General features: G+C 46.4%; 1 protein-coding gene across 1 annotated transcript in view; it reads left to right on the top strand.

Moving 5' to 3' along the window:
* The first annotated feature begins 866 nt into the window (after positions 1 to 866).
* The window catches only part of PRR7 (proline rich 7, synaptic), a 106,912-nt gene continuing 82,519 nt past the window's right edge, over positions 867 to 25,259 (top strand). The window contains exon 1 of the mRNA XM_040415675.1: positions 867 to 894. The gene's annotated coding sequence lies outside the window, so the exon portion shown is untranslated. The remainder of the gene's footprint in view (positions 895 to 25,259) is intronic.

The following is a 25,259-nucleotide window of genomic DNA, read 5'->3' as shown; positions in this document are numbered from 1 at the left end:
GCGTGTCATCCGTGTTCCACGGACACTGCAAAGCTGAAAATTAATTTTCAGAACATGTCCTCTTAATGGTCCGTGAAACACAGATGGTATCCATGTTGCGTCTGTGTTTTTCACAGATCCATAGACTATAATGGACCTGAAGTTTCAGTAAACGCTGACAAAATAGGGCATGCTTCCATGCTAAAACCATGGAGCGTGCTGAAACACTTGTGTGTGAAAACACACATTAAATGAATGAGTACGTGTGCTGTCCGTGGAGAACAGAGACAGCACATGTCCGTGAATCATTGACGTGAAAATGAGGATAAGTAGGTACTGTAGATTGCCAACTATTTATTCAGAGGTGCTGAATATGATACGTTTACATAAAGCGCTAAGTAGGCACTATTTATGGCATTACTTTACAGTGGGCAAAATAAATGGCAGTATTTCAGATTTGGTCTCTTAGGATGCATTATCTACAGGTGGAGCAGTTTTATACTTTAGGGTGATATCACATCATGTCACAAAAGCCATTGAAAGCCACTGCAAAAGTCAATTAAAATGTATTGCCATTGTTACTTGTTAAGAATCAAGGTGACAATTTCTAGATCTGTATGTAGCACAATTTTATATTACGTACCTAAAAGGTGCTTGCAGTAGTTCCTTGGTCTTATTGTTGTCTGTATTGTAGGTGTGTTTGTTGTGGGTTCAGCTTTCTGTTGCTGTTTTGGGTTTTGTGATTTTCTTACTGTCTAGGTGGACTAAGCAGTTCAGAGTCAGTTTCTGCTAGGTTTTACTGCTCTTTACCTACATTCACTGCTCTCCACCTGTACACCATTGCTATCTGTTCCATTGCTGAAGTCCATCTCTCTCCTCTGTTGCCATCTTCATCCAGTTTTCTGTCATCAATCAGTGAGGTTTTTTTTATTCTTTATTTGTTGCCTGTAAATCTGATATGCTTCGTATATCTTTTTTGACGACCATCTCGTTGTTACGCAATTCTGCTCTACTCAAGTGCTTGGTGTATCTGAGTATCAAGTGCCATAGTTAGGACTTGGGAAAGGCAACTGCTATCAGTGCAGTCACATTCTGCAGTCTAGAAAACAACCAGTGTCGTTACAGTCTTCAGGTTTTTGTGAGAGAATACAAGGGCTATTTGAGGTCGGTATGTACATCTTTTATAGGGGCGCAATAAGGAGGTTGGTGGGGTTCTAGAAGATGACAGCAGTGCTGCAATCCTTTCATTCTCTGGATCGGTGGGAGCCCCAGCGGTCGGACGCCCACCGATTATAAAGAGGTGGTATATCCTAGCGATCACTTTATAAGATGGGAATACCCTTTTAAATGATCTAATTAATTCTACTGCATCTAGAGGAAAGAAGGTTTGTACACAAACAGAGAAGAGGATTCTTTACGGTAAGAGCAGTGAGACTATGGAACTCTCTGCCTGAGGAGGTGGTGATGGTTAGGGATGAGCGAACCCGAACTGTATAGTTCGGGTTCGTACCGAATTTTGGGGTGTCCGTGACACGGACCCGAACCCGAACATTTTCGTAAAAGTCAGAGTTCGGGTTCAGTGTTCGGCGCTTTCTTGGCGCTTTTTGAAAGGCTGCAAAGCAGCCAATCAACGAGCGTCATACTACTTGCCCCAAGAGGCCATCACAGCCATGCCTACTATTGGCATGGCTGTGATTGGCCAGTGCAGCATGTGACCCAGCCTCTATATAAGCTTGGGTCACGTAGCGCTGCACGTCACTCTGCTGTTACAAGTGTAGGGAGAGGTTGCAGCTGCGACGTTAGGGCGAGATTAGGCAGTGATTAACTCCTCCAAAACACTTAAGACAGTGATCGATCTACAGCTGTGGATCATTGAACTGATGCTATTCAATTGCTCACTGTTTTTAGGCTGCCCAGAGCGTTTTTCAGTCACTTTTTTCTGGGGTGATCGGCGGCCATTTTGTGCCTTGTGGTGCGCCAGCACAAGCTGCCACCAAGTCCATTTAACCATCAATAGTGTGGTTATTTTTTGCTATATCCTACATCAGGGACAAGCTGCCACCAAGTCCATTTAACCATCAATAGTGTGGTTATTTTTTGGCTATATCCTACATCAGGGGCAAGCTGCCACCAAGTCCATTTAACCATCAATAGTGTGGTTATTTAAATCTATCCCTAAAAGGGTATATTAGATTCAAGGTGCTGATAGGGTCATTCTCAATAACTTCATACACACGCTACTGTGCATATCCAAGTCTAATTCTGTCCGTAAACGTATACCTGTCACCCAGCGCCTAAATAATAGGCCTCAAATTTATATTCAGCTAAATCTCTGGCTATTGCTGTAGCTGGTTAAGTTATATTGTGTCCGTCAAAGCACAGTTTTTGTTCTGGTTTGAAATACAATTCCCAACCTAGCAATTTCCTAAATTAGTGGTTTCTGCTGTATCAGGCCTACTTTAAATCTATCCCTAAAAGGGTATATTAGATTCAAGGTGCTGATAGGGTCATTCTCAATAACTTCACACACACGCTACTGTGCATATCCAAGTCTAATTCTGTCCGTAAACGTATACCTGTCACCCAGCACCTAAATAATAGGCCTCAAATTTATATTCAGCTAAATCTGTCATTACTGCTGTGCCTGTATTAGTGTAATACGGTACCTAAATAGATAGCCAGATAGTGTTAGGTGTCTGTAAAAAAAGGCCTGAATTTGAATTCAATACATTGGGCCAAATAATATTTTTCTTATTGTGGTGAACGGTAACAATGAGGAAAACATCTAGTAAGGGACGCGGACATGGTCGTGGTGGTGTTAGTGGACCCTCTGGTGCTGGGAGAGGACGTGGCCGTTCTGCCACAGCCACACGTCCTAGTGAACCAACTACCTCGGGTCCCAGTAGCCAGCAGAATTTACAGCGATATTTGGTGGGGCCCAATGCCGTTCTAAGGATGGTAAGGCCTGAGCAGGTACAGGCATTAGTCAATTGGGTGGCCGACAGTGGATCCAGCACGTTCACATTATCTCCCACCCAGTCTTCTGCAGAAAGCGCACAGATGGCGCATGAAAACCAAGCCCATCAGTCTGTCACATCACCCCCATGCATATCAGGGAAACTGTCTGAGCCTCAAGTTATGCAGCAGTCTCTTATGCTGTTTGAAGACTCTGCTGGCAGGGTTTCCCAAGGCCATCCACCTAGCCCTTCCCCAGGGACGGAAGAGATAGAATGCACTAACGCACAACCACTTATGTTTCCTGATGATGAGGACATGGGAATACCACCTCAGCACGTCTCTGATGATGACGAAACACAGGTGCCAACTGCTGCGTCTTTCTGCAGTGTGCAGACTGAACAGGAGGTCAGGGATCAAGACTGGGTGGAAGACGATGCAGGGGACGATGAGGTCCTAGACCCCACATGGAATGAAGGTCGTGCCACTGACTTTCACAGTTCGGAGGAAGAGGCAGTGGTGAGACCGAGCCAACAGCGTAGAAAAAGAGGGAGCAGTGGGCAAAAGCAGAACACCCGCCGCCAAAAGACTCCGCCTGCTACTGACCGCCGCCATCTGGGACCGAGCACCCCAAAGGCAGCTTCAAGGAGTTCCCTGGCATGGCACTTCTTCAAACAATGTGCTGACGACAAGACCCGAGTGGTTTGCACGCTGTGCCATCAGAGCCTGAAGCGAGGCATTAACGTTCTGAACCTTAGCACAACCTGCATGACCAGGCACCTGCATGCAAAGCATGAACTGCAGTGGAGTAAACACCTTAAAAACAAGGAAGTCACTCAGGCTCCCCCTGCTACCTCTTCTGCTGCTGCCGCCTCGGCCTCTTCTGCTGCTGCCGCCTCGGCCTCTTCCTCCGCCTCTGGAGGAACGTTGGCACCTGCCGCCCAGCAAACATGGGATGTACCACCAACACCACCACCTGCGTCACCAAGCATCTCAACCATGTCACACGGCAGCGTTCAGCTCTCCATCTCACAAACATTTGAGAGAAAGCATAAATTCCAACCTAGCCACCCTCGATCCCTGGCCCTGAATGCCAGCATTTCTAAACTACTGGCCTATGAAATGCTGTCATTTAGGCTGGTGGACACAGACAGCTTCAAACAGCTCATGTCGCTTGCTGTCCCACAGTATGTTGTTCCCAGCCGGCACTACTTCTCCAAGAGAGCCGTGCCTTCCCTGCACAACCAAGTATCTGATAAAATCAAGTGTGCACTGCGCAACGCCATCTGTGGCAAGGTCCACCTAACCACAGATACGTGGACCAGTAAGCATGGCCAGGGACGCTATATCTCCCTAACTGCACACTGGGTAAATGTAGTGGCGGCTGGGCCCCAGGCGGAGAGCTGTTTGGCGCACGTCCTTCCGCCGCCAAGGATCGCAGGGCAACATTCTTTGCCTCCTGTCTCCTCCTCCTCCTACTCAGCTTCCTCCTCCTCTTCTTCCACCTGCTCATCCAGTCAGCCACACACCTTCACCACCAACATCAGCACAGCCCGGGGTAAACGTCAGCAGGCCATTCTGAAACTCATATGTTTGGGGGACAGGCCCCACACTGCACAGGAGTTGTGGGGGGTATAGAAAAACAGACCGACGAGTGGTTGCTGCCGGTGAGCCTCAAGCCCGGCCTGGTGGTGTGCGATAATGGGCGAAATCTCGTTGCAGCTCTGGGACTAGCCGGTTTGACGCACATCCCTTGCCTGGCGCATGTGCTGAATTTGGTGGTGCAGAAGTTCATTCACAACTACCCCGACATGTCAGAGCTGCTGTATAAAGTGTGGGCCGTCTGTTCGCGCTTCCGGCGTTCACATCCTGCCGCTGCTCGCCTGTCTGCGCTACAGCGTAACTTCGGCCTTTCCGCTCACCGCCTCATATGCGACGTGCCCACCAGGTGGAACTCCCCCTTGCACATGCTGGACAGACTGTTCGAGCAGCAGCTGGACAGACTGTGCGAGCAGCAGCAGGCCATAGTGGAGTTTCAGCTGCAGCGCGCACGGGTCAGTCGCACTGCGGAACAGCACCACTTCACCACCAATGACTGGGCCTCCATGCGAGACCTGTGTGCCCTGTTGCGCTGTTTTGAGTACTCCAACATGGCCAGTGGCGATGACACCGTTATCAGCGTTACAATACCACTTCTATGTCTCCTTAAGAAAACACTTAGGGCGATGATGGAAGAGGAGGTGGCCCAGGAGGAGGAGGAGGAAGAGGGGTCATTTTTAGCACTTTCAGGCCAGTCTCTTCGAAGTGACTCAGAGGGAGGTTTTTTGCAACAGCAGAGGCCAGGTACAAATGTGGCCAGACAGGGCCCACTACTGGAGGACGAGGAGGAGGTGGAGGAGGATGAGGATGAAGCATGTTCACAGCGGGGTGGCACCCAACGCAGCTCGGGCCCATCACTGGTGCGTGGCTGGGGGGAAACGCAGGACGATGACGATACGCCTCACACAGAGGACAGCTTGTCCTTACCTCTGGGCAGCCTGGCACACATGAGCGACTACATGCTGCAGTGCCTGCGCAACGACAGCAGAGTTGCCCACATTTTAACGTGTGCGGACTACTGGGTTGCCACCCTGCTGGATCCCCGGTACAAAGACAATGTGCCCACCTTACTTCCTACACTGGAGCGTGATAGGAAGATGCGCGAGTACAAGCGCACGTTGGTAGACGCGCTACTGAGAGCATTCCCAAATGTCACAGGGGAACAAGTGGAAGCCCAAGGTGAAGGCAGAGGAGGAGCAAGAGGTCGCCAACGCAGCTGTGTCACGGCCAGCTCCTCTGAGGGCAGGGTTAGCATGGCAGAGATGTGGAAAAGTTTTGTCACCACGCCACAGCTAACTGCACCACCACCTGATACGGAACGTGTTAGCGGGAGGCAACATTTCACTAACATGGTGGAACAGTACGTGTGCACACCCCTCCACGTACTGACTGATGGTTCGGCCCCATTCAACTTCTGGGTCTCCAAATTGTCCACGTGGCCAGAGCTAGCCTTTTATGCCTTGGAGGTGCTGGCCTGCCCGGCGGCCAGCGTTTTGTCTGAACGTGTATTCAGCATGGCAGGGGGCGTCATTACAGACAAACGCAGCCGCCTGTCTACAGCCAATGTGGACAAGCTGACGTTCATAAAAATGAACCAGGCATGGATCCCACAGGACCTGTCCATCCCTTGTGCAGATTAGACATTAACTACCTCCCCTTAACCATATATTATTGTACTCCAGGGCACTTCCTCATTCAATCCTATTTTTATTTTCATTTTACCATTATATTGCGGGGCAACCCAAAGTTGAATGAACCTCTCCTCTGTCTGGGTGCCGGGGCCTAAAAATATCTGACAGTGGCCTGTTCCAGTGGTGGGTGACATGAAGCCTGATTCTCTGCTATGACATGAAGACTGATTCTCTGCTGACATGAAGCCTGAATCTCTGTTATGGGACCTCTCTCCTCTGCCTGGGTGCCAGGGCCTAAAAATATCTGACAGTGGCCTGTTCCAGTGGTGGGTGACATGAAGCCTGATTCTCTGCTATGACATGAAGACTGATTCTCTGCTGACATGAAGCCAGATTCTATGTTATGGGACCTCTCTCCTCTGTCTGGGTGCCGGGGCCTAAATTATATGACAATGAACTGTTCCAATGTTGGGTGACGTGAAGCATGATTCTCTGCTATGACATGAAGACTGATTCTCTGCTGACACGAAGCCAGATTCTCTGCTATGGGACCTCTCTCCTCTGCCTGGGTGCTTGGGCCTAAATATCTGACAATGGACTGTTCCAGTGGTGGGTGACGTGAAGCCTGATTCTCTGCTATGACATGAAGACTGATTCTCTGCTGACATAAAGCCAGATTCTCTGCTATGGGACCTCTCTCCTCTGCCTGGGTGCCTGGGCCTAAATATCTGACAATGGACTGTTCCAGTGGTGGGTGACGTGAAGCATGATTCTCTGCTATGACATGAAGACTGATTCTCTGCTGACATGAAGCCAGATTCTATGTTATGGGACCTCTCTCCTCTGCCTGGGTGCCGGGGCCTAAATATCTGACAATGGACTGTTCCAGTGGTGGGTGACGTGAAGCCTGATTCTCTGCTATGACACGAAGACTGATTCTCTGCTGACATGAAGCCAGATTCTCTGCTATGGGACCTCTCTCCTCTGCCTGGGCCTAGATATCTGACAATGGACTGTTCCAGTGGTGGGTGACGTGAAGCATGATTCTCTGCTATGACATGAAGACTGATTCTCTGCTGACATGAAGCCAGATTCTCTGCTATGGGACCTCTCTCCAATTGATATTGGTTAATTTTTATTTATTTTAGTTTTATTTTAAATTATTTCCCTATCCACATTTGTTTGCAGGAGATTTAACTACATTTTGCTGCCTTTTGCAGCCCTCTAGCCCTTTCCTGGTCTGTTTTACAGCCTTTTTAGTGCCGAAAAGTTTGGGTCCCCATTGACTTCAATGGGGTTCGGGTTCGGGACGAAGTTCGGGTCGGGTTCGGATCCCGAACCCGAACATTTCCGGGAAGTTCGGCCGAACTTCTCGAACCCGAACATCCAGGTGTTCGCTCAACTCTAGTGATGGTGAGTACAATAAAGGAATTCAAGAGGGGCCTGGATGTATTTCTGGAGTGTAATAATATTACAGGCTATAGCTACTAGAGAGGGGTCGTTGATCCAGGGAGTTAGTCTGATTGCCTGATTGGAGTCGGGAAGGAATTTTTCCCCCTCAAGTAAGGAAAATTGGCTTCTACCTCACAGGATTATTTTTACATTCCTCTATCTAGATTAACTTGCAGGACAACAAGCTGAACTGGATGGACAGATCTTTTTTCAGTCTTATAAACTATGTATGTTAATGCCTCTAGGGAAATATCACTGCATACAGATTTGTGATAGCATGGGAGCTGTATGAAGCCCTGTGCTATGAGCTCCCCCTAGTGGTGAATGCAGGAAGACACATTTATCATGCAATTCTTGCTGTGTCAAATGAAGCAGGGGATTTACAGTTCTGGATCAGAGAAACTGAACTGACCCCTATTTGAAACCTATTTAGATGAAATAACATTACATCTTAGGTTAGCTTTACCTTAAACAGCTTCCATTAAGCTCTTCACCATAAGGAACCCCACTCCCTTTAAAGAGGTTGTCCAATCTCAGCCTTTCATGGTCGAGATGAGAATAACCACAGTAACCAATAGGCCAGGGGAGTTACGGAATTGACCAAGCGGCCGACACTCTGCAGTCTCCATAACTCCCATAGTTATGTAGCTTGCCGTACTATGCTGTTTGAGTAGCTCTCATTCGCTGCTATGAGAGTTATAGAAATACCAGAGTGTCATCCGCTTGGATGTTTCCATAAGTCCGTCCATCCTTTTGGAACTGCTTTTGTCTCTGTAGGGATTTATGGATTTTTATTTAACCCTTACCGGACCTCCACTGTACATCTTTAAAAATGGCGCCGGGTCTCGCAAATGCTGCAGGCGCCATAACCACTGGGATTCCGCTGTTTTACACAGCAGAAGCACGGGGTAATGTCTGTAATTAGCAGTAATGCCGATCGAGGACATTTAACCCCTCAGATGCCTTGGTCAAATGAGACCATGGCATCTGGGAGTGCTATAACTGGGAGCTGTGTGCTTCCTGGCTGCCTTTCTCTGGCTGAGATCGGGGAAAGTGGCCGTATACTAATAATAGACCTAAGCCTGTACAAGGCTTACGTGACGATTACTGGTATATTCCCATGCAGGCCTGTAGGTAGCAGCACTGCATTAGAATATACTGAAATCAGTATTCTGTATTGAACAGATATGCAGTACAAAATACAAGACATAAAAAAGTTAAAAAAAGAAAAAGTTTCAAAGAATATTTAAAAAGTATAAAAATTTAAATCACACCCATTTCTCTAGATTTAAAAAAATACATAAAAAAAAAAATATAAAAATATTTATCCAGTACGGCGAACAGTGTAACGGAAAAATCGAAATGGCGGATTTGCCATTTTTTGTCACTTCACCTTCCCCAAAAAATTTGAATAAAAAGTGATTTAGAATAAAACTTAACATTTAATTAGAATATTTAGAAAAATAGGTCCCAAGATAAGAGATATCAACAAATTATATAAATATACAGTCGGAGCACCACGGCGGTATGCCAAACAGATGTAGATAGTGCCAAAACCAAATATACACCAATGTAAGATGCTTGGCGGCACCAAGATAATAACCGGTTGGTCCTACCGCTCAGATGGGGTGTTCCAGGATCAGCAATTGTCCGGCCGGTGTTAATAGATATGCACACCGTTGCTGACGGCAATTGCGTAACACAGGGTGGTTTGCAGAACTGGCTGGCCCTAGAAATACCCTAGAACCCTACACTGGCATATGTGACCGGATGACGGAGACCCGCCACCAGTCACCTGCAGGAACCTCACCCTGGAATTGTGCGCCCTAGAAAGCCCTTGCTTACCTGGTCTCCGTCATCCGGTCACATATGCCAGTGTAGGGTTCTAGGGTATTTCTAGGGCCAGCCAGTTCTGCAAACCACCCTGTGTTACGCAATTGCCGTCAGCAACGGTGTGCATATCTATTAACACCGGCCGGACAATTGCTGATCCTGGAACACCACATCTGAGCGGTAGGACCAACCGGTTATTATCTTGGTGCCGCCAAGCATCTTACATTGGTGTATATTTGGTTTTGGCACTATCTACATCTGTTTGGCATACCGCCGTGGTGCTCCGACTGTATATTTATATAATTTGTTGATATCTCTTATCTTGGGACCTATTTTTCTAAATATTCTAATTAAACGTTAAGTTTTATTCTGACCACTTACTACATAATTTTTCTGTTTGACTCAGGTGGTCACCCTCATTATCTAAATTGCTATTTTTTAAAAAGTGATTAAAAAAAAAACACACACACTCCATGGTATCAATAAAAACTACAGATCGTCCTGCAAAAAAGAAGTCCTCACACATCTCCATAAACATAACAAAAAAAAAGCGTGGTCAGAATATGGCAATGAAAAGAAAAACTATTTTATCTAAAGTTTTTCTTTTTTTTCCATTATTAAAACACAAGAAAAACGATATATGTGGTATTGCAGTAACTGACTTGGAGAATGAATGTAATATTTTATTGCAATAGAGAATGCAATAAAAATAAAACCCATAAAAGTGTGGTGGAATTGTGGTTTTTCCCAATTCCATCTCATTTGGAATTGTTTTTCTAGCTTCCCACTACATTATACGCAGTAGTATATGGTGCCATTTAAAAGTACATGTCCTGCAAAAAACAACCCCTCATACTTCTGACTCTTCAAGGAAAGAACCTTTTATGTGGCACACAAAGGGCAATGACAGTCCCTTAGGCCTCTTGCACATGAACGGTATGCCCTCCGGTATCTTCGCTCACTAAGTTATAGTAGGCGGTGTCTGCCCTTGTTCTGTGGGCGTCTCCTTCTCCTAGGCTGTAGCGCTGGCCAATCGCAGCGCACAGCTCACAGCCTGGGAGAAAAAAAACTCCCAGGCTGTGAGCTGTGCGCTGCGATTGGCCAGGGCTACAGCCAAGGAGAAGGAGACGCCTAGCAGAACAAGAGCAGACTCCGCCAACTATAACTTAGTGAGCGAGGATACCGGAGGGCATAACGGGAGAACGGAGCGGCGCCCAGGGGTAATAGTGTTGTGGTAAATATTAATAGTTGTAATCCGCTCGCATCAAAGTTTGTGTAAGGAAAAAGGTGAATCCCTTCTCTCAGCCCCGGTCAGAGACAAACCCAGGTGTTGATTGAAAATTCTGAGCAACTCCTCCGCCCTCCTCAGTCTGCTCACCTTTATTTACTAACAAAAGGTGTAAAAGGGGCTGGCCCAAGACAAGGATACAGGAAGTGATAATATGCAGGAAGTAATGTCAAAGGACAGGAATAGTAAGTGCAGTGAGATCCCTGGGTGCCGCTCTCCATGGCAGCATACTTAGTTCACAATGTTTTTCAAGGTGAAAGGTCCTCTTTAAGGGAACATAAAAGCAAACAAATATCATAGTAACATAGTAAGGCTAAAAAAAGAGATCCGTCCATCCAGTTCAGCCTGTTAGGGCTCATTCACACAACCATATGGCTGTGTTCCCCGTATTGCCGACTGAAAATTGCGGGATGCAATACATGGGCAGCCGTTGCGTGAAATCGGGGCTGAGGATGCGGACGCATTGACATGAATGGGTCCGCTAAATACTGCAAAAGATAGGACATGTCCTTTCTTTTGCGGAGCGGAAGCAAGGATCGGAAGCCCATGGAAACACTCGGAAGAGCTTCCATGGGCTTTTGGGTTCGTGCTTCCGCACTGCAAAAGATAGTTGCAGTCTGCAACACAGGCACGATGACCATATGGCCCTGTGAATGACCCCTTATACTGCAAAGATTATCCAGGGGAAGGCATAAAACCCTGATGAGGCAGAAGCCAATTTTCCTCATTTTAGGGGAAAAAATTCCTTCCCGACTCCAATCAGGCAATCAGAATAACTCCCTGGATCAACGACCCCTCTCTAGTAGCTATATCCTGTAATATTATTACACTCCAGAAATACATCCAGGCCCCTCTTGAACTCTTTTAGTGAACTCACCATCACCACCTCCTCAGGCAGAGAGTTTCATAGTCTCACTCCTTTTCTATGTTTGTGTACAAACCTTCTTTCCTCCAGACGCAGAGGATGTCCCCTCGTCACAGTCACAGTGCTGGGGATAAATAGATGATGGGATAGATCTCTGTACTGAACCCTGATATATTTATAAATAGTAATTAGATCTCACCTCAATTGTCTTTTTTCTAAAGTGAATAACCCTAATGTTGATAATCTTTCAGGGTACTGTTGTCCCCCCAATCCAGTTATTACTTTAGTTGCCCTCCTCTGGACCCTCTCCAGCTCTGCTATGTCTGCCTTGTTCACAGGAGCCCAGAACTGTATACACTACTCCATGTGTGGTCTGACTAGTGATTTGTAAAGTGGCAGGACTACAGTATGTTTTCAGCTCATTGGTAAATTTGTTCAGGTCTTTTGCTGCGTTTACATTCTGCGATCAAGCACACACTTGCTTGCTCGTTAGTGCTGCTCGTCCTCATATAGCTACATTGTTTCTGGTCAGAAGATCACAGTTTAGGACACATGATCTGCTGCGCAGAAACAATAATTTAGCTGTCCACATGGATGATTGTTTCACCCGATGACTGAGCGTTGATCTGCGGCACCTTGATGGGCTGATTATCGGGAACGAGCCTTTGTAGGAATGTTCGTCCCCAATAATCTGCCTGACAATTGAGCAGTGAGCCTGTCTTTACATATCAATCTGATATGTGGGAAAAAAAGCCAATGAATCTTATTATGAGCAGAATATAAAACAAGGTGTGTATTTTAAGAAATATCTGTGGGCACTATACTGCGTGTTATATTTCTGGGTTTCCTGTAAGCCCAACTTGCTTTGTACTGTACATACATTTGTGCTTTGTCTTTGAGCCCGAGAAAGAATTCCCAAGAACGGTTTCGTTTTCCTTGGTAACTGTTGCCATGGTAATATAATGGGAACAGAGTGGCACATACAGTACATTTGTGTGTGTGTGTCTGTGTGTTTGTGCGTATATAAATATATATTTATACACTTCTTATTTATGGCTAGGATGAATTGTAAGTTCCGTAGCTTTATTAACGCTCTTAACCTGCACAAGAGGAGAATTGTGATTTGTAAGAGCTTTACATAATTAGATCTCTATTTGAATCATTTACTATACAATAAATTATGCTGAATGAAAGCTAAAGCTATTAACAATTACATTCAGGCATCTTGCAGGAGGGACTACATTTAGTAGCAATCCAGTAAGATGGTGTATGTGAAGCACATAGATCTTCCATCACTCACGGCAACATGGCACATACACTGCAGAGTACAGCGTCAGTTTAAAGAGGTATACACATTATTTAAAGGGTTTGTCTCACTTCAGTAAGGGTGGGTTCACACTAACGTTAGGGATTCCGTTATGACTTTCCGTTATAACATGGTTATAACGGAATGCCCAGACAGAATGCAAAACGGAAGCCTTTAAAAGGCATTCTGTTTGCTTTCCGTCCTAATAGAAGTCTATGGGAAAGCATAACGGATCCGTCTGGGTCCCGTTATGCAAGACGGAAAACAAAGTCCTGTCGACAGGACTTTGTTTTCCGTCTTGCATAATGGGACCCAGACGGATCAGTTTTGATTCCCATAGACTTCTATTAGGAATTAGGACGGAAAGCAAACGGAAGTCCTTTTAAAGGCTTCCGTTTTGCATTCCGTCATAATACAAGATCCGTCCTTCCATCTTATGGATTCCGTTATAACCATGTTATAATAGAAAGCCATAACATAATCCCTAACGTTAGTGTGAACCCACCTGTGGCGAAACCGACCTCGCCACTGGGTTTTGGAGAGGACTGGCTGCTGGCCTCTTGCCCCAAGATTATAGGCCATATACTAACTTTTAAACCCCTGAACCTATTTAAGTGAATTTTGGATAGGTTTGTCCCCACGTTATACTGTTTGAATTAATGTAAGTTATATGTATGGCCAATGTAAACTCACAAAGTTGTAACAATCTATAATAATTGTAACTTGTCAGCTTGGGAGGAAAATGCTGGGTGTGTTTCTATTGTGCCATTGTCCCATTGTGTGTTTAAATGGTGATGTCTGTCCTGTTGTATCTACATGTGTATTGGCGATCTCCCTTTGTTCTGAGAGATAATTGGATTGCTCCTCAGGTTGTCTCCAGACAGAGGGGAGGAGACCATGATGCATTGTGGGGATATGTTGTCCTATGTCACAGTCTTCATTCTGGTCCTCTGGGGGCATGAACGATTGGTTGCTGTAGTTACATTGTATGTGTTGTAAATTACTGATTGGTTGTATTTCAAACCCTTGTGGGCAGTACTATGTTTGTGGTTTATGAATAAAAGAGGCTGTACGTGAAGTACAGTCAGACCACTGCTTGACCCTCAACACGGAGCCTTGTCTCGTTATTGGGGGGATTCACTGTATGCTGTTAGAAGACCGATTGCCAGAAGTGTAAGCTGACCCCTGTTCGTCTGCTAGCAGCTATTCGTGAGGTTCCAGTTTGGAGTGCTATTTTGTATCCAGTTCGGGAGTTGGTGTCCTGCAGTAGCTGTGCCTGTCTCTCAGAAAGGGGCTTATCGCCTAAACGGATTTTAACCCCTTGTCTGCGGAAACGGTCCGTTACATTGGTGGCAAGCAGCGGGATCGTTCCTACAGCCAGAAGGACAGCTACAGGAGACACCATTTCTGTGGATTCTACAATTTAAGGACAATGCATGTCCCAGTACAGCGTCCCTGACAGCAGCAGGATGGAACCAGCAGTGTTATACGAGGAGGAGGACCTGGATGGCCGGGATGCATTAAGGAAAGGCATCTGGTACCAGGCCCTGGATAATCTACAATACCAGCGGGGTGAGAGTCTCCCCAATGAAGAGCAGCGGTTGCAGAAGCAAGTGGCCCTGCGGATGCCCTTCCTGGGAGAGCAGCCCCTGGAGGAATGGGTGAAGGAACTAGAGCACCGGGTATGGCAGGAGCTATGGCTGGAGGATGCCTACCGGGCGCTTTGGTGGTATATGGCACAGTATATACCCTGGACAGCCGAACATGACAAGCCAGAGGGAGAGGAGTTTTATGGTCCTGGCTTGTTATGGGAGTCCTTTGCAGAGCCTGACTTCGGGAGCCCTGTACAGTCCAGACTTCAGGACATTTTCTATGAGAGGGAGGCTAAGCATAAGTGGGATGACACCCATGAGGTAGAGCAAGACCTGGCTCACCTAGCAACCCTGGAGTGGGAACTGGAGCAGGACTACCGAGATCTCTTCCACTCCATTGAGAAGGCTCAGCAGGACGGTAAGGTGACAGACCCAGATCCAGACCCATTCAGCTGGGCAGATATTGTAGAGTGTTACTGGGAAGGACCCCAGGTGGCCGGTAGAGATGGGACCGAGGTCTCTCCACCGGTCCTGCGGGGAATTGGGAGCCCAGTCTCCATTCCCCAGCGGCAATGTGGAGTGCAGGGAGAGGAGCGCAGCGCCCTCCCTCCCCAGCGGAAGGCTGAGTTACAGGGGGCAGAGGTAGTTGTTCCTGCCCCCCAGCAGCAGAGTGATATGCCGGGAAGGCAGTGTGAAGTGCAGGGAGAGGAGAGCAGCGTCCTCCCTCCCCAGCGGCAGGCTGAGGTACAGGGGGCAGAGGTAGTTGTTCCTGCCCCCCAGCAGCAGAGTGATATGCCGGGAAGGCAGTGTGAAATGCAGGAAGAGGAGAGCAGCGTCCTCCCTCCCCAGCAGCAGGCGGAGTTACAGGGGGCAGGGACAGTCGGTCCTGTCCCCCAGCGGCAGAGTGTCCAGCAGGGAAAAGAGAGCCCAGTCTCCTTTCCCCAGCAACAGGACACTGTATTGGGAGCGGAGACGGTCGGTCGCCCTCCCCAGCGGCTGGAAGTATGTATGGGAGAGGAGCTTGTTACCCCCTCTCCCCAGCGGCAGCTTAACGCACCAGGGGGAGACAGTAAGCCCCACAACAGTGCAGATGGGACCGTGGTCTCTGCACTTAAAGCACAGGGGGTAGAGAAAGTCGGTCTCCCCCTCCAACAACCAGGCTCCAACCAGGCTTCTTCCGTGGTAGCGCTGGCACCAGGGCAGAGTACCGCTGATACCTGCCCACAAAGCAACCTCCACTCCAAGCCAGGGAGCAACACAGAGACCGAGAGTACCAGCTTCCAACATAACCTTGGTGGACTTACTGGACAGAGACAGGCTACTAAAGTCAACAGGTCCAGTATTTGGTTGTGGGTGGGCTGCCAGACTAACTCAGGTACCGACCGGCGTGAGGTCAAGTATCTGGTTAGTCTTCCCTGGGGGGGGGAGATGTGTGGCGAAATCGACCTCGCCACTGGGTTTTGGAGAGGACTGGCTGCTGGCCTCTTGCCCCAGGATTATGGGCCATATACTAACTTTTAAACCCCTGAACCGATTCAAGTGAATTTTGGATAGGTTTGTCCCCAAGTTATACTGTTTAAATTGATGTAAGTTATATGTATGGCCAATGTAAACTCACAAAGTTGTAACAATTTATAATAAGTGTAACTTGTCAGCTTGGGAGGAAAATGCTGGGTGTGTTTCTATTGTGCCATTGTCCCATTGTGTGTTTAAATGGTGATGTCTGTTCTGTTGTCCTCACATGTGTATTGGCGATCTCCCTTTGTCCTCAGAGATAATTGGATTGCTCCTCAGGTTGTCTCTGGGACAGAGAGGAGGAGACCATGATGCATTGTGGGGATATGTTGTATTTGTCCTATGTCACAGTCTTCATTCTGGTCCTCTGGGGGCGTGAATGATTGGTTGCTGTAGTTACATTGTATGTGTTGTAAATTACTGATTGGTTGTATTTCAAACCCTTGTGGGCAGTACTATGTTTGTGGTTTATGAATAAAAGAGGCTGTACGTGAAGTACAGTCAGACCACTGCTTGACCCTCAACACGGAGCCTTGTCTCGTTATTGGGGGGATCCGCTGTATGCTGTTAGAAGACCGATTGCCAGGATTGTAAGCTGATTCCTGTTCGTCTTCTAGCAGCTATTCGTGAGGTTCCAGTTTGGAGTGCTATTTTGTATCCAGTTCGGGAGTTTGGTGTATCCTGCAGTAGCTGTGCCTGTCTCTCAGAAAGGGGCTTATCGCCTAAACGGATTTTAACCCCTTGTCTGCTGAAACGGTCCGTTACACCACCCTTAATGGCATTTATCATGTAGAGAAAGTTAATACAAGCCACTTACTAATGTATTATTATTATCCATATTTGTTGAGGGAAGTGTCATATTCCAGTATATATATGTATATATGCCCTGACATATATGCATATATATGGGCCCTTTTTCTGGGCCCATCCAGGTAGGATGTGTATGCATACATAGAGATGTATGTGTGCCCCCTTGGCATCATACATCTCTATGTATATAGGGTATATTATAGGGGCGGGTTTCAGGGGTATGGGTACATATATATCTATAGATGTGTCCCAGACATCTGTGGATATATATGTACCCCTATGATGTGTCAGTATTTAGGTGGGCTTATTCCTGCCCCCTATGTGTATGTTATGTCCATTCATATATGTTTATAGATGTGCCTCAAGCATCTATAAACATATATGGCCGTAATCCCGCTCAAAATGCGCCTGCTGGGGGGGGGGGGGGTTGGAGGAGACCGACAGTTGGACAATTATGTCCAATGTCGGCCTCTACAAAGGACAGAGGATCAATAAGATCCTCTGCCCTTTGTCACCATCATCGGCCGCGCCGGAGATGGTGCGCCTAACAGAGACATGGGAACAAAGAGTTCCCATGCCCCTGTGGGTGGCTGACCTCCGGCGCTGTAATTACAGCGCCGGAGATAGGCGTCCGCTCCACCGGCAAGAGGATCAAAGGATCCTCCCGCCTGGAAGCGCGCTCCGAGATCCTCGGGCCGGCGCGGTGACGTCATATCACCGCGCCGGCCCACGTGTTGAGGCCGGCGGTGCGCATGCGCACGGCGGCAATGGTGGAACTGGGAGCTTAAATAGGCTGGCGGCGCTCCGCTCAGGAAGCAGGTAAGACCACCCGGAGCAGGAAGAAGCATCCCCTGGACATACGAGCCCCCCTGGACAACGAGCATTACACCGCTAAGTATCTATATCCCCCTGCCCTATACCACCAACGATCCCCTGCTATATTCCCTGATTCCCCTGCATTAACCCCTATACCACAAACGATCCCCTGCATTCCCTGCATTAACCCTTATACCACCAACGATCCCCTGCTATATTCCCTGATTCCCCTGCATTAACCCTTATACCACCAATGATCCCCTGCTCCCTGATTCCCCTGCCCTGCATTAACCCTTACACCGCCAACCCCTGTGTTCCCTTGGTTTCCCCATATAACCCTTGGTTACCCTTACCTTCCCCTGCAGCTCATTTACCCTTACCCCTGAACCCTTGGTAACCCTTACCTTCCCCTGCCCTGAGCCTAATCCCCCTGTGTTCCCCCAGGATCCCTCATATTCCCCGCTACCCTGGTATTACCCCTGAACACAACCCTTATACCTATCCTAGTATTGCCTCTACCCCTGATACCCCTTCCCGGCTGCCCTGCTTACCCCAGCAGCAGCAGTGTTTATATTTACCCCTTGTTATTCCCCATAGGGAGAGTATATTGACAGGATTGGGTGGGCTTCTGGTAAAGTGTATGTGTATTATTGTAATTATAGTTAGATACTGGGAAGGAATTCGGACTGTGTTAGCATAGTCAGAACCGTATTAGTGTGTTGTTATAGTGTGTGTACTTATATTGCTGTGTGTTGCCATAACTATATATATCTATTCCCTTGATATAGATATATATAGTTATAAACATAAATATTCCTTTGTAGTAGTAAGGCACCGCAGCAATAGTTGTAGTGGTTGTTGGTAATGTATTATTAGTGTATTACCTGTGTTATGTTCTGTAAGGATTAATAAATACTGTATTATTTATACCTATTGTGTAACGTGTGGTTACTAAGCGGTAGTTAGTAAGGCGCATGCAGCTAGTTTAGTGATTAGCGTAAGGCAATCAGTAGTGATTTGTTGTTAATTTAGGCATAAATAGGCGGAGTCATCACTAGACGACTCACGCCTATTTATGAATATTAATTATTGATATTTGCATAAATATCAATAATTAATATCCCCTTTAACAATATTGCTTCCTTTGCTGGCTGGATTCATTTTTCCATCACATTATACACCGCTCGTTTCAATGGTTACAGACCACCCTGCAATCCATCAGTGGTGGTCGTGCTTGCACAATATAGGAAAATGCACTAGCCTATGTGTGCTCCCATGGTCCGGACCACCAGAGAGGCTGACGCTTTCTCCTATAGTGTGCAAGCACGACCACCACTGATGGATTGCAGGGTGGTCTGTAACCATGGAAACGAGCAGTGTATAATGTGATGGAAAAATTAATCCAGTCATCAAAGGAAGCAATATGGAGAATCACAATACATTAGTAAGTGGCTTGTATTAACTCTCTCTACATGATAAATGCAACTTACTGAAGTGAGACAAATTTAGGGATTTGGCATATCTCTAGGATATACCATGATATTATAATTAGTGAGATATGACCTTTAGGACCCCCATGGAAACAAAGGAACAGACATCCCTTCAACAATTTTCCTGCACACTGGTACCCCCAGCTGTTGTTCAGGGTAATGCACCACAACTCCGCTGACTTGCATGGGAATTCAAGCCCCTTTATTCCAAGGATGTGAGGATACTAGCAACATACCATTGGAAAACAATATGCAACAAGACAACCTTTTATCAAAGGGTTTTCTGACAGTTTTATACTGATAAGTTATCCTCAGGGACCCCCTGCCGATCGAGTGAGCGTTGCGGCCTCCTCACAATTTACCAAGCACAGTGTCGTACGTTGTATAGGGTCTGTGCTTGGCATCGCAGCTCAATCTCATTCACTTAAATGGGGCTAAGCTGCTCCTAGGCCATGTGACTGATAAATGTGACGTCACTGGTCTAGAGTAAGCTGCAAGAAGGCCAAGGCACTCACAGGAACACTGGGCCTCCTCAAACAGCTGATTGGCTGGAGTCCTGGGCGTCGGACCCTCACCAATCAGATACCAATGATCAATCATGAGGATAGGTCATCAAATATTTGGAAAACTCCTGTAAACACAAGCTGATCCAGCTTCTCTAACCCAACCTAATTAGCAGGGAGGCCACATCTGGCTCTAAATTTCAAAGCAGATGAATAGTCAACCATATAATACAGTGACATACCAGTTCTCCCGGAGCTGCTCTCCATTCTGGCTCATACAGGTGGGTACTAAACAGGAATGTCCACAGCATTCAATAAGCATGCTGCCACCACACAACTTGATGAGCAGCTTTCACCCTCACCTAGTGTGTCCTTCCCTTGTAGATTGTAAGCCCTCATGGGCAAGGTCCTCACCCCCTCTGCAGCAGTCTGTTAATAAGTTCATGATTATTGTGCTTGTTTTGGTTTATATTATGTATGTATACCCCCTTTTAGATGTGCAGCATCTTGGAATTAATGGATCTTTAAAAGATTTTTTTTATTTATTATTATTTTACCATCTGGCATTCCTTGCATGCCTAGTGTTTTGTTTTTTAGAGGAAAGTATGTGCCGCCCTGTAATATCACTTCCTCTGTAGAATTGTATGGGGGGGAAAAATGCCATGCAAAAACACCTTTAAAGACTGTAAACCCTTTTTTTGTTAGGCACCAGTAATAAAACTGTTTAAATTGAGGTCTATGGGAGCAAACAAAAGCAAAAAGAGTATAAGGATGACCCCCTTTTTAGGGACAAAAATGGATATAGAGACAAGCTATTCATATGGACCCCAGACCTCATATCAAGAGATCTCCTGCACGATGACACCTCCTAGAATCACATATTGGCAGGGGGCCATCCATAAGCTTCTTTCACACGGGCGAGTTTTCCGCGCGGGTGCGATGCATGAGGTGAACGCATTGCACCCGCACTGAATCCAGGCCCATTCATTTCTATGGGGCTGTGCACATGAGCGGAGATTTTCACGCAGCACTTGTGCGCTGCGTGAAAATCGCAGCATATAGTATATTGTGCGTTTTTCACGCAACGCAGGCCCCATAGAAGTGAATGGGGCTGCGTGAAAATCGCAAGCATCCGCAAGCAAGTGCGGATGCGGTGCGATTTTCACACACGGTTGCTAGGAGACGATCGGGATGGAAACCCGATCATTATTATTTTCCCTTATAACATGGTTATAAGGGAAAATAGCATTCTTAATACAGAATGCATAGTACAAGAGGGCTGGAGGGGTTAAAAAAATATATATATAAAACTCACCTTAATCCACTTGTTCGCGCAGCCCGACTTCTCTTCTGTCTTCATCTTTGCTGTGCACAGGAAAAGGACCTGTGGCGACGTAACTACGCTCATCATATGGTCAGTCACATGATCCATCACCATGGTAAAAGACCATGTGATGAACGCAGTGATGTCATCAAAGGTCCTATTCCTCAAAGAAGAAGACAGAAGAGAAGCCGGGCTGCGCAAACAAGTGGATTAAGGGGAGTTAAAATATATATATATATTTTTTTAACCCCTCCAGCCCTATTGTACTTTGCATTCTGCATTAAGAATGCTATTATTTTCCCTTATAACCATGATATAAGGGAAAATAATACAGTCTACACAACACCTAACCCAAACCCGAACTTCTGTGAACCAAACATGCCGATTTTTCTCACGCGCATTCATAATGTTTTGCACTCGCGCGGAAAAATCGTGCATGTTTCCGCAACGCACCCGCATCTTTTCCTCCAACGCCCGTGTGAAACCAGCCTTATACTCTTTTTGCTTTTGTTTCATTCCCATTGGTAACACTGTATATTATCGTTGTGTGGTAGTTTATCTGGTTGTATACTCAGTGAATCATATGTGATAAACCTCTTGACCCCGTTGAGCTGTAGTCGCTCATAGGAGGTGTGTCTAGGCTATACACGCCAGTGGGCATACATACCCACAGATTTGCAGGTGATTTTCCATCTTACTGATTTACTTCTTATGAGCAGAAAAGGGGGCCAGGAACTGGACACTGATGTTGAATGTTTCCTCTTTTCTTTAAACACCTATATTATCAGTTCTGGCATTAATATCAGCACTATTGACTATGTGAACTATCTGTCATAAATTTAAGTAGTGATCATGTTTAGCCACCGGTAGGACCCACGTGAAATTTCAGTAGGTGAATGATCCCTAAACTTTCATATGTGCTTGATTAGTGTCACCTTGCAAGTGACTACCGTTCTATTCATTGGTAGCCACGACACTAGCTCCTATGTCTGGTGTCAGATCTTCCCCTTAGGCCTCAAGCACACGACCGTTGTTTGGGTCCGCATCCGAGCCGCCATTTCGGCGGCTCGGATGCGGACCCATTCACTTCAATAGGGCCACAAAAGATGCGGACAGCACTCCGTGTGCTGTCTGCATCCGTGGCTCGGTTCTGCGGCCCCGCTAAAAAATATAACATGTCCTGTTCTTGTCTGCGCTTTGCGGACAAGAATAGGCATTTATATTGCCGGCGCCCGTTCCGTTCTGCAAATTGCAGACCGCAAAAAACGGCAGTCGTGTGCATGAGGCCTTATTAACCACCTCCCGACCTGGATGCGTCCTCCGGGCGGCCAGGTTATTCCTCCTGGACGCATCGGCGCGTCCTCTCGCGAGACGCGAGATTTCCTGTGAACGCGCGCACACAGGAGCGCGCGTTCACAGGATCGGAAGGTAAACGAGTTCATCTACAGCCTGCCTGCGGCGATCATTCACTGGCAGGCTGTAGATGCGATTTTTTTAACCCCAGAAAGGTATATCAGACGCTGTTTTGTTAACAGCGTCTGATATACCTGCTACCTGGTCCTCTGGTGGTCCCTTTTGCTTGGATCGACCACCAGAGGACACAGGCAGCTCTGTAAGTAGCACCAAGCACCACACTACACTACACCCCCCCCCTCCTGTCACTTATTAACCCCTGATCACCCCATATAGACTCCCTGATTACCCCCGTCAGGCTCCATTCAGACGTCCGTATGTGTTTTGCGGATCCGCAAAACACGGACACCGCGGATCCGCAAAACCCGGACACCGGCAATGCGCTTTCCGCATTTTGCGGATCCGCACATTGCCAGAACTATATAGAAAATGCCTTTTCTTGTCCGCAATTGCGGACAAGAATAGGACATGTTCTATAGGCTCTACAAAAAACGCAGTGTTCGCCCGATCAGGCCTGATCTTGTGCGCACACTTGTGTTCAGTCCGCCCCACCGCAGTGACAGAATTTTTTTTTTTTCTGATCACTGCAAAAACACCGTAAAATTGCTGCGGCGCTATAAAGATCACTTTTGAGGGGCATTGCGAGTTCATAGAAGATTTGTTTTATTTGGCACAAGTTAGCGGAAATAGATTTTATATATTTTTTTTCTTACAAAGTCTCATATTCCACTAACTTGTGACAAAAAAAAAAAATCTCATATGAACTCACCATACCCCTCACAGAATCCAAATGCGTAAATTTTTTTAGACATTTATATTCCAGACTTCTTCTCACGCTTTAGGGCCCCTAAGGCTCCATTCACACGTCCGCAAAATGGGTCCGCATCCGTTCCGCAATTTTGCAGAACGGGTGCGGACCCATTCATTCTCTATGGGGACGGAATGGATGCGGACTGCACACAGTGTGCTGTCCGCATTTGCGGAGAGCGGCCCCGATCTTTGGGTCTGCAGCTCCGCAAAAAGATAGAGCATGTCCTATTCTTGTCCGCAGCTGCCGGGCGGGTGTGTGCCGGGCGGGTGTGTTGCGGATCCGCAATTTGCGGGTCCGCAACACAGCACGGACGTGTGAATGCAGCCTAAAATGCCAGGGCAGTATAAATACCCCACATGTGACCCCATTTTGGAGAGAAGACACCCCAAGGTATTTCGTGAGGGGCATGGAGAGTTCATGTAAAATGTAATTTTCTGTCACAAGTTAGTGGAATATGAGACTTTGTAAGAGAAAAAAAATATATATATATATCATTTTCCGCTAACTTGTGCAAAAAAAATATAATATTCTAGGAACTCGCCATGCCCCTCACGGAATACCTTGGGGTGTCTTCTTTCCAAAATGGGGTCACTTGTGGGGTATTTATACTGCCCTGGTATTTTAGGGGCCCTAAAGTGTGAGAAGTAGTTTGGAATCCAAATGCGTAAAAAATGCCCTGTGAAATCCTAAAAGTACTCATTGGAATTTGGGCCCCTTTGCGCACCTAGGCTGCAAATAAGTGTCACACATGTGGTATCGCCGTACTCAGGAGAAGTAGGGCAATGTGTTTAGGGGTGTATTTTTACATATACCCATGCTGTGTGTGAGAAATATCTCTGTAAATGACAACTTTAAAAAAAGTTGTATACAAAGTTGTCAATTTACAGAGATATTTCTCTCACTCAGCATAGGTATATGTAAAAATACACCCCAAAACACATTGCCCTACTTCTTCTGAGTACGGCGATACCACATGTGGACACTTTTTTGCAGCCTAGGTGCGTAAAGGAGCCGAAAGTCCAACGAGTACCTTTAGGCTTTACGGGGTTGCTCACAATTTAGCCCCGCCCAAAATGCCAGAACAGTAAACACACCCCACAAATGACCCCATTTTGGAAAGTAGACACCCCAAGGTAATCGCTGAGGGGCATATTGAGTCCATGAAAGATTGAACTTTTTGTCACAAGTTAGCGGAAAGGGAGACTTTGTGAGAAAAAAAAAAAAATAAATCTATTTCCGCTAACTTGTGCCAAAAAAAATAAAACTTCTATGAACTTGCCATGCCCCTCACGGAATACCTTGGGGTATCTACTTTCCGAAATGGGGTCATTTGTGGGGTGTTTCTACTGTCTGGGCATTGTAGAACCTCAGGAAACATGACAGATGCTCAGAAAGTCAAAGTGCGTAAATTAATTTTTTTGCACCATGGCTTGTAAACGCTATAACTTTTACCCAAACCAATAAATATACACTTATTGCATTTTTTTTTATCAAAGACATGTAGAACAATAAATTTAAAGAAAAATTTATATAGAAATGTAGTTTTATTTGAAAAATTTTACAACAGAAAGTGAAAAATTTCATTTTTTTGCAAAAATTTCGGTCAATTTTGATTAATATCAAAAAAAGTTAAAATGTCAACAGCAATGAAATACCACCAAATGAAAGCTCTATTAGTGAGAAGAAAAGGAGGTAAAATTAATTACCGTGAATAAACCGTGAAAGTAGTGTAGTGCAGACTTGTAAAAAGTGGTCTGGTCATTAAGGGGGTTTAAGCTAGGGGAGCTGAGGTGGTTAATCCCTTCACTCATCCGTGTTGTTATATGGGCTGTTTTCTTAACCAGGCTCGTACAGTATAGTCATCTATATACTCACGTTTAACTTCATATTGGTGATCCCGAGGAGCATGCCGCTTATTGTCAATGCAGGGGAGGCGAGTCTTCTTTTAGCCTTCCCGGTCTGATTGGCTGGCCTGCAGGGAGGCTCCTCCTGGTGGATGTGGCTATTGCCATTTAGCAGAGGCACTTGGCGGCCGCGCTATGGCCGTCACAGTGCAGGAGGCTATGTGGGATCGTGC

The sequence above is a fragment of the Bufo bufo genome, chromosome 1, assembly GCF_905171765.1.
Source record: "Bufo bufo chromosome 1, aBufBuf1.1, whole genome shotgun sequence".
NCBI lineage: Eukaryota > Metazoa > Chordata > Amphibia > Anura > Bufonidae > Bufo > Bufo bufo.
This window is presented reverse-complemented; position numbering and strand designations above follow the sequence as displayed.